This window comes from Schistocerca serialis, chromosome 8, assembly GCF_023864345.2.
Source record: "Schistocerca serialis cubense isolate TAMUIC-IGC-003099 chromosome 8, iqSchSeri2.2, whole genome shotgun sequence".
In the NCBI taxonomy this organism is placed as follows: domain Eukaryota; kingdom Metazoa; phylum Arthropoda; class Insecta; order Orthoptera; family Acrididae; genus Schistocerca; species Schistocerca serialis.
Genome location: NC_064645.1, coordinates 251,329,612 through 251,345,566, shown reverse-complemented (window position 1 = coordinate 251,345,566; position 15,955 = coordinate 251,329,612). Strand labels below are relative to the sequence as shown.

Below are 15,955 nucleotides of genomic sequence, written 5' to 3'. Positions count from 1 at the left end.
CATGACCACCGACGACTGAAAAGAATCGTTCAACAGAAAGAAATACAACCCTTGTGCACATTGCTGCAGATTGCAATGCTGGGTCATCAACAAGCGTCAGCGTGCTAACCATTCACGAAACGTTATAGATACGGTCTTTCGGAGCCAAAGGGACGCTCGTGTACTCTTGATGACTGCACGACACAAAGATTTACGCCTTACCTGGGCCCGTCAGCACCGACGTAGGACTGTTGATGTCTGGAAGCATGTTGCCTGGTCGGACGAGTGGCGTTTCTAATTGTATCGAGAGAATGGACTTGTACGGATCTGGAAACAACCTCATGAATCCATGGACCCTGCATATCAACAGGGGACCGTTCAAGGTGGTGGAGGTTCTGTAATGGTGTGGGGTGTGTGGAGCTGGAGTGGTATCGGACCCCTGACACGTCTATACACGACTCTGATAGGTGACACGAACTTATGGATACTGTCTGATCACCCGCATCCATTCATATCTTCTGTGCATTCCGACAGACAAGGGCAATTTCAGCAGGACAATGCGACACTCCACACGTCCTGTGTTGCTACAGAGTGGCATTCTTCTCAATTTAAACACTTTCTATGGCCACCAAACTCCCCAGACATGAACGTCATTGAGAATATCTGGGATGCCTTGCAACGTGCTGTTCAGAAGAGATCTCCACTCCCTCGTAGTCGTACGGATTTGTGGACAGCCCTGCAGCATTCATGGCGTGAGTCCCCTCCAGCACTACTTCAGACATTCGTAGAGTCTATGTCACGTCGTGTTGCGGCACCTGGGCGTGCTCGCTCGGTTCCTACACGAAATTAGACTGGTGTGACATTTTCTTTAGCTCTTCAGTGTATTTCCAGCAATGAAGTCATAAATGTTTTGTCCTCTACTATCAGTTTTGCAAAATCTTTCTCAGATAGTGTTTCGCATTTGGAACCATACCGTTATCCACCAAGCCGCACAGAGTAGAATAAACTTCCAAGAAACATCTTGCTGAGTCATGTACTGATTCGTCTTCGTGTTCTCGGGGAGGTGAGTGAGGCCTTTTAGTTCTGTGCGCAACATGAAATATAGTCCCTGGCAGTCCCCTTCTCGCTGAAAATATCGGAACGCCACCAACTAATTGCTTGTTCTCATATTTGATACTAATTCAAGTTGGAGAGATATTGTTATGGGAAATGTAAAAAGAAAGGTGTAGCACTGAAACAAGTTATCGAGCTTGACGAAAAGTGGACATGCAAAATCTGCGCGTGTTACAGAAAACGGCTTGGTGATTCTAATACAGGCAGGTGGTAGAAGACCTTCTACCTCGGACACGTGGACAGTTTTGTTTTGTTTCCTAGGAGAGATGCACGTACGACGATTTTTACCGTTTCTCTTCCCATCAATATTCAAACGTCGTTACGAATTTCAGACAGCTCTGTAGCAGGTCCTATGTGGTGTAACTGCACATCCCTCTGTCGATTGAGTAGTTTTGTGAATTGGTAGGAATACTCTACGATGAGTGGGTGCTTTCCTTGTACCTTACACTTTGAAAAGTGCACTCGTCTTTCAAGTTGTACGACTTCGTTACGAGGGAACATGTTATGACACTCAATTTCATATTTCATTGGAAACTGGGTATTTGGCCGGGAATCTATGATGCTGGACCATTCGCATCCAACTGCGTTTTGCTGATTCTAACTCTTGGACAGTGAATTTGCTCTTAACATTTTCTGAACGTCGATCATTAGGGATCGAAAGCAAATATCCATGCCGTTATGCGTAATACTGTCCAGTAAGCTCTATATTTTGACGCGTCAGTGGAACATACGAAAGCATTAATAGTAAAAGAATATTCGATATCTTTCGTATCTCTGGAAGGGAATCGTCAGAGAGTTCTTCCAGAGACCAAGTGTGAAGTGGTTGACTTTGCTATGAAGGCCCAGTCCACCATAGCGTGGAAGACCGTAATTTACCCACTCATGTTCCACGTAATACCAGATCTTCAAATGGCCCTAAGCACTATTGGACTTAACATCTGAGGTAATCAGTCCCTAGAACTTAGAACTACTTAAACCTGACTAACCTAAGGACATCACACACATCCATACCCGAGGCAGGGTTCCAACTTGCGACCGTAGTGGTCCCGCTGTTCCAGAATGAAGTGCCTAGAACCGCTCGGCCACACCGCCGGCAATACCAGATCTGAAGAATTAGATGTGATGGGAGAATGGCGCCACTGCGATAGCGTCAAACTCTCTTAGATATCAATTTCTCTGCCGACAAACGTATTCCAACGATTACGGTCTTCCCGTATCCAGCCCATAGCCACCATATAATCGCTCCACATTCTTGCGTTTGCGATGTCAAATCCGGAGAATTTGTGAAAAAATCTCAGAAGTCGCGAACTCGGGAAGGCGGATACTAAGTCAAGGAGCGGAAGCGTCACCATTTTAATAAAGGTACATTGCTTTTACTTACGATCAAAATAAGAAAGCTGTTTTCAGTCTTGGAGATTATAACGTACGGCACTGCTACGTGAACCATCTCCAAGGCATCACGTATTCTGAGAAACAATTTTTTCTGCAATGGGTGTTGGTGAAAAGATAACAAAAGAGTCGTACAATTTCGCATTCTCGTGCAGTAACTTGCGCTTAAGATACGGTAACGTTCGGCAACGGGTCGGTAATCATAGCCTATTGATTCCGTGTCCCAATCCATGCAAAATTCTGTGGTGTATTCTTCAAATCTTCGCTCATCCGTTTTCCATATGACCTCTACCATATTATAAATCTTATTAAATTTTTTCATTGGATTTTTTTTCTGTTACAGAAGACTTGTCAGTTGCTTGTACATGGATGTCAGACTATTGTCGTCCTCGCAACAGGCGGCAAAGTCGCCCACGAAAGTAGTTTCAAGCAGAAGTTCTGCTGCAGTAGGATATGCGTCCCTAAGTCCTGTAGCCAATTCACGCAAAGTTGCAGAAAGGTGAAACTGGCTGTATGTGAGGCCAAACTGTAAACGTGTACTGAACCTGTGAATGATGACGTCACTCGTAGTTTGCCAAATTGCTTCTTATTTCTCGATGTGGAACCGGAACAATCTCTTTGTGTCTCTATCCTTTTCGTTCAACGGCAGTTGTAAATATACTTGAATGCCATTTCGAATGTTTGTCATCTGGTACATTCTGAAGCAAATTAATGTTGATAATATTTCAGACAACAGATTGGTGCATTTTTCCGACATGAAACATCAAAATAATTCAACGTTTTGTATATCTCAGTCTTTCTTTCCTTACAACCTGACGAGAAAGGTAGTGTACATAGTGTAGTGTCCTGCGTACTGATCGTTTCACCTTGCTCATTCTAAATGTAAAGAAATATTTGAGAATGGCACATAACACAAAAACATTTTTAGAAAATTTTCATTCTAACAGTATTCAACGTTTATCTGCGTTGCAATGATTCGAATGAAGGACTTATTGCGTCTAGAACGGGCTACTTTAGTTTCCTTGCTACATTAGTTGATGTTACTACTACTTAACAATCCTAAAATTCCATTAGCTTCCTGATGTGCCTTTCTGCGTTCTACAGTCTTGTAGCATACATAAACCAGTGTTGAACAATATCTGCAGGTAACGCATGCAGAATTTTGGGTACCACCATGTGGCTATAATTGTTGACGTTTTTCCCTTTGGCTCGTAAGGCTTGAAACTGTTTGTAGCATTCAACTTATGTAGCATTCGAAACGTCTCTAGAAGCATGTGGCATCGGTTATTGGTTTCTTAATTTCAAGATAACCCAGATGAGCCTGAGCTACAAGTTTTTTAGTCTCCATAGCGAGAAATCAATATTCATTTCGTTTCCTCATACGACGCTGCTGTAAGTGTAATGCCTTCAACCAGATTCTCTGGCTCGTCCTGAAAGTACCTTCGGAGGAAGACGTCCTTGTTTCGGTCGTAATTCAGGGATTGCTGTCTGTAGATGACTGAAATGCTTCCAGAATCAAGACCACTTGTATGTTACGTAGGTAAGATAACGGCCAGTGAGCGAAGTGCGCTAGTTCAACTCCAAGGTTTACCTGAACTTTTTAAGCAACTAGGCTGCTCTATATATTCGAGATTCTTGTGAAGAGTACCTAATGTCACATACAAAATTCATTTTGAGTATATGTTACTTGAATCTGGCCTTAAAATGGCAAACTGTCGAAGAATGCGCAACACCGCCAACGGACAGGCCGGAGTGAATGCTGGGGTCCAGCCGACACCGCAAGTTGAGCCGCATAGCGCAGCATGGCTGACGTCACCGCGCTCGTCAAGGCTGAGGACAGTGCAGGAAAAAGGAAGACAAGCAGAACAGAAACTGGTCGAGAAGTCTGACGAGCTAGAACAAAATCAGAAACATATTAATCTCAGACTTCCGGGATTCCAGAGAAAAGCGGAGAGAATACAGACGAATAAGTGACGAATCATGTCCACGAGAAGCTATGCCTGCAGGTGGCACTGAATGACGTTGACAGAAGTCATCTAGTGAGGTAGGGAAAGCTACGATCTGCGGAACCTACACCAATTATAGTAAAGCTCGTGCTGTACAGGAAAAGATCTGAATTCTTCACAGTGTAGAAGAAACTCGCGACGTCATATCTGACAATACGAGAGGATCTCACCTCTGAATATTTAAAGATTTTGAACAACAATATTTCGAGATTAGGACTTCAAAACGTACGGACAGATAATGACAGGATAATGGCGAAGAGCGAAGAAACCAGCTTGCAATGCAAATGAACTCGAAGGCTTGTGCTTTAGGAGGTAAGAACGTGTCAATCCTTGCTGCTGCTAGATTGTATTTACATTGTTATTGATGATTATAGTTAGTCAGAGCATTACTAATGTTGTAACTGTTTTCTTTTACTTCATTACGGTTTTCTGTTTTCTCTTTATTGTTTCACACTTAGTTTATAACCTGCCGTATCATCTTACAAGGGAACAGTCCCACATGTAAATAAACATGTTTCTTGTGCCCAGTTTCACTTTCACACACCGCAAAATGTAACTAGGAATGTTAGGTTTAGAGGGAATATTTTCGAAATGATGATATACAAAAATGATTTCATATAAAAGTTAATGTTAATTATTGTTCTTGAGAACTGTAGAGTCAAATCTGTAACATTTTGAAAGCTTGCAAAATACGCAATAGAAATAAGTCACTTTTAAGAATGAAAACTGCTTTATAACAAAAATTTATAGAAGCAGTCAAGTCATATACGCCCAAGACATAATAAAGCTGGTTTCTGAAATATCACATTTGGAAAATAAGGTGAACGGAACGTGCTGTCAGAGCATTTTCAACATATCTCATTATAATACTGAAATGTTCATTTTTATTCTAATTATTTATTTTATTTGTTCTTTTACGTTTTAAACTTATTTTAGGTTTTACATTAATGTTTTTCTTATTTATTGTATTTTTTTTGTTTTTAATTTCTCGTCCACAAACATGAATTTTGTTAATTTCAAACAAAAAAATGTGTGTGAAATTTTATGGGACTTAGCAGCTAAGGTCATCAGTCCCTAAGCTTACACACTACTTAACCTAAATTATCCTAAGGACAAACACACACATCCATGCCGGAGGGAGGACTCGAACCTCCGCCAGGATCAGTCGCACAGTCCGTGACTGCAGCGCCTTAGACCGCTCGACTGATCCCGCGCGGCTAATTGATAACAATAAGCAACTCATTAGTATCATACGATATTATTCCGACAATGGTAATGTGTAAACAAATGCTTAAAATATAACTTTTGCTACACCATGCACATAAAATAAACGAAATTTCTACACCTAATATGCACGACGGAAAGACAGTACAAAACAATGTCACCTGGATTTCAAATTGTCATGGTTTTCCTCTAAATTTCCTGATGTATATCAGGCATGTTTCAATACAGTGGTAAGTCTTGAAGAGGAAAAGTAATCATGAAATACTGACTGCAGCTTTAGTATATTGTTTCTCAAGCGGAGATTGATATCATAATCGTTCAACAAGAGTAGATCTGAAAATCGTGTCACATAAGTCATCCAATATCGAAATCCACGTATGTCTCACGACTGTACCTGCGCTGTCGAGCCCTTTGCGATCACCAGACGAACATGTTACTTCTCCTCAAATATGGAGGTATGATTCCCTAAACTGTTGTTTTACAATGACTTCCCCAACAGTCTAACCATAATACAGATTTTTCTCTCTCACTTGGAACGAAACCATTAATAAGATACCTCTTACCTGGCCGGACGCTTGTTTACCAGATTTAGATTCCGTCAATAGAAGATTAGGAGATTCAAAAAGAGATTGCTAAATTGTTGGTCCTAAATCACCATTATTTTAGTCTAAAACCATGTAAAGATAGGTGATCAATTTGAAAAAAAAAATCAATTTGAGTATCTTACATGAGGATAAGAAACCTGTTCATGTGGAGATCCCAAAGGGCTCCACAGCACAGTTACAGCCGTGGAGCATATTTGGCTTTCGATGTTGGAAGTACTTCGTGCGAATATTTGCAGATCTAGTTCTGTTGAATGATGATATCAATCTCCACCTGGGAAACAATACAATCAAGGAGCTGTCACTAGTACATAATTATCTTCTAAAAGGCTCACCCCTTTACTGAAATACACCTGATACAAATCGGGAAGTTTATAGGATCACCTCGATAGTTTGAAGTCCTGCTGAACTTTGTTTTATATTGTGTTTGTCGTGTACATTATGTGAAGAAATTTAGCTCATTTTTTGTGTTAGGTGTAAAAAAACCGGTACGCTTTAAGAATTTGTTCACAGATTGTCATTAATGTAATGATTTTGTATCATGATAATGAGTTACTAATTGTTATCAGTTAGCAAAATACCCGTACGTGAAACGGTAAAACAAAAAACAAAGAAAGACATCAATTAAAACGTAAAATAACAATTTAAAACATAAAACTAATATAAATAAAATAAATAATAAAAATAATGATAAAGGTTTAAATAGTTTAATTAGGTAGGTTGAAAATACTCTACAGTACATTGTGTAAAGCTTATTTTCCACAAATGCGATTTTAGGAACCAGCTACATTACACATGGATACTACGTTGTTTGAAAGTTTGTTGAAATTATATTGTAACAAAAGATATAATTTTTCAAAATTATTAATTGTGGTGCTGTAGTTTGCAAAATTTCAGAGTATTACAAAATCTAACTATACAGTTTTCAAGAACGTTAATTACGAGTCAACTTTTATATGCAAAGCATTATATTACCATTAAGAAGATATACGCTTCAGACCTAGATTACATTACGCAATGCTTTCTACCGTTTAAAAGTGGAACTAGGTAGAAACAAAGCTATACTCCCAGATTTGATCAAGATCGTTTATTTACACTTGGGAATGTTCACTTGTTAATTTTACCTCATTTTTATTGAACAGTTTTTAAGCAAATTATACTTGTTTCTCATCGTTAGAGCCAATAATGGTACATTCTACTTTTATTCCATTTACCTTGATTTCAATACTGTTATTCACAATATACGTAAATGACCTTGTGGATGACATCGGAAGTTCACTGAGGCTTTTTGCAGATGATGATGTGGTATATCGAGAGGTTGTAACAATGGAAAATTGTACTGAAATGCAGGAGGATCTGCAGCGAATTGAAGCATGGTGCAGCGAATGACAATTGAATCTCAATGTAGACAAGTGTAATGTGCTGCGAATACATAGAAAGACAGATCCCTTACCATTTAGCTACAATATAGCAGATCAGCAACTGGAAGCAGTTAATTCCATAAATTATATGGGAGTATGCATTAGGTGTGATTTAAAATGGAATGATCATATAAAGTTGATCGTCGGTAAAGCAGATGCCAGACTGAGATTCATTGGAAGAATCCTAAGGAAATGCAATCGGAAAACAAAGGAAGTAGGTTACAGTACGCTTGTTCGCCCGCTGCTTGAATACTGCTCAGCAGTGTGGGATCCGTACCAGGTAGGGTTGATAGAAGAGATAGAGAAGAACCAACGGAGAGCAGCGTGCTTTGTTCATTTAGTAATCGCGAAAGCGTTACGGAGATGATAGATAAACTCCAGTGGAAGACTTTGCAAGAGAGACGCTCAGTAGCTCGGTACGGGCTTTTGTTGAAGTTTCGAGAACACACCTTCACCGAGAAGTCAAGCAGTATATTGCTCCCTCCTACGTACATCTCGCGAAGAGACCATGAGGATAAAATCAGTGAGATTAGAGGCCACACAGAGGCATACCGACAATTCTTCTTTCCACGAACAATACGAGACTGGAATAGAAGGGAGAACCGATAGAGGTACTCAGGGTACCCTCCGCCACACACCGTCAGGTGGCTTGCGGAGTATGGATGTAGATATAGATGTAGAACAGATTATTCTAGCTCTGTTTTGCGAGTTTATTTTCTTGTCCCCATCCCGCTGTTTAACGACTGCTGCAAATCCCTGTGGCCTTGGCCATAAGGCCTTCTTCGATCCTGAAGATACCTTTCACTTCCTGGAACCTGCACTACCGCACCTTCGCGTATTCAGTTATAGTCTGCTCCCTCGCCAGTGCTGACCTAGAGTCGCAAGTGTCCATCAGCAGGATCCTCGCACATGCTGCACCTGAATACACTAAGCTCCGTATTGCACCTACAAATATCCAGTTTGTGCAACTTATCTCGAGGAGTTCCGTCGTGGATTGCAAGACATAGATATTAATGCAATATTTTTGTCAGAGACTGGCTCAAATCAAGTATTCCCACAAGCCCGGAAAAACCTGAAGGCTACGTCTTTCTAAGACATGATTGATGTATCAGACGAGGGGGTGGAGTAGGGGTATAGTACTCAATGGTTCATAACCTACGGTGTTACGCACATCGAAAAAAAATGAAGATAAATGAGTAGAATGTGTGTTCATGGAGATAAAATTTATTGACAGAAAGTGCCTGAAATGTGTTCTTTAGAAGCTTCCTAAGGTATTTATGGTTGCCTGCTCCGAAACTGCTCTTTCAGGTCTCGAAACGATATACGAGCACAAGATCTTAGATGGTGACACTAACATAAATTTTCTGCACAATAGTTCCTTCGAGTGCGAAATTTTGGCAGGTGCTTTCTTCTTCAAATGTGTCACTGCTTCAGGTTTCTCTTACCCATTATCCAAGCTGCAGTCACACTCTTGTACATATATTTGCAACTAAATCCCCAAATACAGTGTTTCTTACCTCTCAACTATTTGCACCTGGCATGCTTGCCTGTGACGCAATTTTTATGAAGTACGCAGTAGAATCACCTAGAAAGAAAAAAAGACTGACTACATACCGAGCCTTCAAATGAAGTAATTTCTTGAATTTGCAACTAAGGCTCAAGAAATAGTTTGAGTGACGTCTTCCGTTCCTTTCTTGGACATAAACGGAAAACCTCTCGATTTACTAACAAAGTTACTCACGTTTATGACAAATGTGTTCCCGCACAGACAAAAAAAAAAAAAAAAAAAAAAAAAAAAAAAAAAAAAAAAAATTAGAAGTAAATTTGCACCACGTTGACTAACTGAAGAAATAAAACAGCTCATGGATCTGAGAGATTCAGCACATCGAGGATACAAACTATGCCCTAAACCCGAAAATCGTCTTGCCTACAAGCAGAACAGGAACAGCCAGTCGAGCCGCGACAAAAACAAAACTCAGGAATGCCCATTTGTTAACCGACAACAGAAATAGACTAGCTGACCTAAGGAAAAACGTGCTTTGTCTTGGTATAGGCAAAGTGAAAGCTGCAGCTGATTTCATTGCCGCAGCCGAAGAACTCAGCCGATAGTCTACATTAACAACTGCAACAATTGAAATGCATACGAAACAGAAACTCATTGATTCTATAATGGTGGTAAACGATTGTACTCACGAAATTTCTATCTAAACCATGTTACTCTTAATATTGTCACGAAAGCTGTCATGCGTATCAGATCAGCTCTAATGGACACGATGGCATCACAGTCCAAATGATGAAGCTTGCTATTGACCCACTGCTGTCCACTATGTTATAGCCTCCCTTTGTCTAAGGTGATATTCTACGAACCATGACTTTGTCAGGCAGATTCCATATTCCTAGATTTCCTGAAAGCATTTGACATGGTGCCCAACTGCAGACTGTTAAAGGTCCGAGCATATGTGTCAGGTTCCAAGATATTTAAGTAGCTTGAAGGCTTTTTAAGTACTAGAAAGCAGAAGCTAGTTTTCGACGACGTGCGTTCAGGTGATCTTTGTGAGTGTGCCTGGGAACCGTGATAGGAAGGATTTTGTTCTCTACGTATATAAATGACTTAAAGAACAGGGTGAACAGCAATCTACTGTTGTTTGCTGATGTCACAGTGGTGTTCGGGTAGGCATCCTAGTTGAACGACTATGGGACCATACAAGATGATTTACGTAACATTTCTAGTAAATGTGATGCATGACAGCTTGCTCTAAACATAGAAAAATGTAAGTTAATGCGGATGAATAGGAAAGACAGTCTTGTAATCTTCAAGTGCAGCATTGATAAGGTTCCACTTCACACAGTCACTTCGATTAAATAACCAGGTGTAACGTTGCAGAGTGATATGAAATAGAGTGAAAACATCATGTCGGTATTAGGTAAGGCGGATGCTCGACTTCGATTTATTGGGAGAAGTATGGGAAAGAGTAACTCATCCATAAAGTAGACGGCGTGTAGAACGCTAGTGCGACGCATTCTCGAATACTGTTTGACATTTTGGGATCCTCTCGAGGACTAATTTGTATCGAAGCAATTGAGAGGCGGACTGCTAGATTTGTTACCGATAGGTTCGATCAGCACGCAAATTATTACGGGGATGCTTCGTGACTCAAATGTTAATCCCTGGAGGGGACACGATGGTCTTTCCTCAAGGTACCACTGCACAAGTTTAGTGAACCGACTTTTCGGGATGACTGCAGAACGAGTCTGCTGCCGCCAACGTACAATTCGCGTAGGGACCCTGAAGATAAGATACGAGAAATTAGAGTTCGTACGGGGGCTTTTAGGCAGTTGCTTTCCCCTCGCTCTATCTGCGAGATGATTGGGAGGAGACATGACAAGTAGTGGACAAAATACCTTCCGCCATGCAGCATACGGTTCTTTGCGGAGTATGGGTGTAGATGCAGGTGGAGGTATCTACATAACTGACCAAATTGGTACACCAAGAAGAAATGCAGATGATAAACGGGTATTCATTGGACAGATATACTAGAACTGACATGTGATTACATTTTCACGCAATTTGTGTGCATCGATCCTGAGAAATCAATACCCAGAACAAACACCTCTGGCCGTAATAACGGCCTTGATACGCTTGAGCATTGAGCCAAACAGAGCTTGGATGGCGTGTACAGGTACAGCTGCCCATGCAGCTTCAACACGATACCACAGTTCATCAATACTGGCGCATTGTGACGAGCCATTTGCTCGGCCACCATTGACCAGACGTTTTCCATTGGTGAGAGATCTGGAGAATGTGCTGGCCAGAGCAGCAGTCTAACATTTTCTGTATCCAGAAAGGCCCGTACAGGACCTGCAACATGCGGTCGTGCATTATCCTGCCGAAAACTAGGGTTTAGCAGAGATCGAATGAAGGGTAGAGAAACGGGTCGTAATACATTTGAAATGCAACGTCCACTGCTCAAAGTGCCGTAAATGCTAACAAGAGGTGACCGAGACGTGCAGCCAATGGCACCCCATACCGTCACACCGGGTGATACGCCAGTATGGCGATGACGAATACACGCTTCCAACGTGCGTTCACCGTGATGTCGCCAGACACTGATTCGACCATCATGATGCTATAAACAGAACCTGGATGCATCCGAAACAATGTCGTTTTGCCATTCGTGCACCCAGGTTCGTCGTTCAGTACACCAACGCAGGCACTCCTATCTGCGATACAGCGTCAAGGGTAACCGCAGGCATGGTCTACGAGCTGATAGTCCATGCTGCTGCAAACGTCGTCGTACTGTTCGTGCAGATGGTTGATGTTTTGCAAACGTCCCCATCTGTTGACTCAGGGATCGCGACGTGTCTGCACGATCCGTTACAGCCATGCGGATAAGATGCCTATCATCTCGAGTGCTAGTGATACGAGGCTGTTGGGATCCAGCTCGGCGTTCCGTATTACCCTCCTGAACCCACCGATTCCATATTCTGCTAACAGTCATTGGATCTCGACCAAGGCGGCCAGCAATGTCGCGATACGATAAACCGCAATCGCGATAGGCTACAATGCGACCATTATCAAAATCGGAAACGTGATGGTACGCTTTCCTCCTCCTTACACGAGGCATCACAACAACGTTTTACCAGGTAACGCCGTTCAACTGCTGTTTGTGTATGAGAAATAGATTGGAAACTTTCCTCATGTCAGCACGTTGTAGGTGTAGCCACCGGCGCCAACCTAGTGTGAACACTCTGAAAAGATAATCATTTGCATATCACAGCATCACCTTCCTGTCGGTTAAATTTTGCGTCTGTAGCACGTCATCTTCGTGGTGTAACAATTTTGATGTTCAATAGTGTAAGACCACTCTTTAACCACAAGTGTCTTCACTGATCTTGAAAACAAGCACCAGTTAAGGAACTACATAAAATGTACACTGCAGTAGTACCCTGTGACTATGGACCTATTGGCATTCTTCTTGTGGCGCCGAAGGTCCTAGAATAAACATTATGCGGCCAGCTAACAAAGTACCTAACTACAGTCAACCTACTAGAGGAATAACAATCATGCTTCCATACAAATCGATGCACAGCATCTGCCTTAACAAAGATAACAAAGTATGACCTGAAGGTTGTCATGGATGCACAAGAGGCAACTATCATGTGCTGTTTTGACTTCAGCAAAGCATTTGACATTGCCGACATTTTACTTGCCGAACGTAGCAGACTAAATTTTTCGCCAAGTGCATTGTAATGGTATCGCTCATATCTGTCGCATCGCCAGCAATGTGTGATGTTGGGTACCATAAAGACTCAAAGGAGGCAGGCAGTTTTAGACAGGTTCCGTTGTTCTGTATTAGTTCCTATAATCTTTTCATTGTAGCCAATGATGTGTGATCAGTCTTGACATGCTGAAAATACCCAATAGGCCTGAAAACAGCTATCGCGAATGTCAATACCGACCTTTGGGCACTATCAAAATGGGGACAGTCTGTCGGGATAAAAGGCAACCTACCCACAATCCCAGTGGTACTGACTGGTTGTTCTAGCCTCATTAGGCCGAATTGTAGGGAATCAATAACGCCTTCAGTCTTAAACGGGACAAATATCAATTTCTCCACCTCAGCGTATGTTGTAGAAGAAATAACAGATGAAAACGGAAATCGATCTGAGCACGTAGCTGCTATGTACAAAACGGCATCACCTTCTATCCATGTACTACAAAAATATATCATAAAAAGTTTTTTCCTGTTGACCAGAAAAAGAAATTTCTACAGCCACATACTGCATATTTCCAATCATTGATTACACTGAAGTTACCCTACAAGATCTTTCTCAGGAAAACTCACGGTACCTTTACCTGGTTATGAATGTCTGTGTTCGCCGTTTCTGTCGTGTCTGAGTCTTCGATCATATTTCACCATCATATACATACCTATACCAACTGTGTGCAGACTGGTGCAGATATTTTCCACACCCTTTGGATTCTCTATTATCTTAGCAACGTATACTGTCCTTCATATTTCTCCTGAACCTTAACATTCTTGTCTCAACAATATGGCAGATAAACCCAATCCCATCAGAGAAAATTCCTTTCTACACCACTCCATGGTTGAGCCACTTTGACGAAGTCCTTCTCAGAAGCAATAACTCGACTCTGGCATAACCTTCTGCACTATAGTAGATAACTGAATAACATTTACAACTTCAGACTAGAGCTAGTGACATATCTACTGAAGCATAAATAATGGCTACGACTGTCCCTAAGCGCACTCGTTAGCGCCAAACATACTTAAATTTCCTTTCCCCAGAACTCGCTGTATCGTAAAACATCTATTTTGTACACCTACACATTCTTTTTGCATCTGCCACTATCAGTATTGTCATCGGTGTCATGATTAGCGTTTTTCTGTTGTTATTAGCGTTATTAGTGGCGGTAGCAGCGGTAGTAGAATTACTGCCATTATTAACCTCTCACTTCATAGTCAGTATTACATATTCGCATTATTTGTATTGATACTATAACCATTTTAATACTATTTATCATATTAAAACTTCGGTTTTTTGGAAAATGTGACGCAAAAATGTGCTTCATATGTGAAACTTTGGTCCGATGCATGACAGGGCCTGATGCCCTATGCTGTTCAGGTTGAGAAATAAATTAATATTTCTCCTGAAAGTAGCTTTAAGATGATGGCTGGGAGTTTAACGGTGTGTGTCAAAACTACAGCTGCTGGTGTCGCGATTGAAGATGGTGTAAGTGTCACGTTTGCAACCGATTAGGATGCAGTATCTGCTATCGTTCATGTTCCATTCAAAACTGCCATGTTAGCGATGTCGACTTATTCTTCGCAGTTCTTTATATAACCGTGTTAGAAACCAGATCCTGAATTGTTTCATCTCGGGCTCTCGAACGGTCTAACACCTCTTTCAGTCGCGTTTGAAAGTTCTCATAATCCGTATCTTTGTCTTTACCTCCCTCATCAGTTGCCGTACTGAACAGCATTAATAGCTTTCTTTCAATGATTCGTTTCTTATTGAAATTGCTCAAACGTATATCTGTATCCGTTTCCACATCAAACCTTGATTTGATTTCGTATGCGAACAATCAGAGAATATAGTACAAGAAAGTGTCCATAGATTGCGCTATCGCGGATTGGTGCTACCATGGAAAATTCAAAGATTATAGCAATACAAACAAACAATAGAAAGCGCTGCCCGCGGTTAAATATTTTATCATTACACGACTTTGTTTAAATCGTCACTATCCAGACTGTGAATGAACCTCACAATACTTTCAGAATTTACTTAATATACGTTTGCTAGAACAGTAAAGCGTACAACTCAATTGTCGTGCAGAGGCTATGTGACTACTGAGTATTCTGCTATATGCTGTCTCCGCTCTTACCTCGACTCGAGGGCGTGCTGGAAGCGCACGACGATTTTCGTCTGGCAGCTGGACTCCCACTCCACTGCCATACTATCCCAGTCACAGGTTCCCGGCTATCGGCACCGTATTATGCACCGTGCATTAACTGACGTGTAATGCTTACAGCATTATTTCCGTCTCCAATCAGAGATATGTGTATTACAGAGATGAATAAAGATAAGAGCACATTCACGATGAATATCATGTCGAACTGTATTCGATGTAGACGGCTGAGGAATCACTCATGGCTAAATGTAATGCCAATTATCGAACTTACAAACTTTTATTTGCCTTGAATTTTTGGAACCAGGAAGTAGGGCTTAAAGGGCATGTTTGGCTAAGTTTATCCATAATGTTACCAATTACTGCTCCTTGATGACATATTCGAGTGCCCACTGGAGTCTTTCTCTTCTGTATAAGGCAATCTGTAGGTGAGATGGCATATTTTAAAGTGCCATTTTTATCAGCGATCCTCCCTAACTCATCCTCTACTTCATTAAATATAATGTTAGCGTCTCCCTTGATCCACATAAATGTTAACTTCTACGGGGGAGTACATGCCTATTTTTTGTGTCCGCTAAAATTAGACTAGTTTTCATGACAAGAGCTCACGTCTGAATATCTTGGAACAACCTTCTACAGTCCAGTAAAAGCGCAATGTTTACATTTTGAGTTTCTGCAACTAATTTAAAGCGTCACCCATAGTTCGTTGGCGCTTGTATGGAAAGTCTCCCTGGGAAGTGAAATCAGATTCTTTGCAACATGTGCTTGGCCACAGGAACACGCAACAATCCC

The 15,955-nt window shown here is 41.3% G+C and overlaps 1 protein-coding gene across 1 annotated transcript in view; it reads right to left on the bottom strand.

The window, feature by feature from the left end:
- LOC126416957 (glutamic acid-rich protein-like) overlaps positions 1 to 15,955 on the bottom strand; it is a 111,545-nt gene that overhangs the window by 80,559 nt on the left and 15,031 nt on the right. The window lies entirely within an intron of this gene.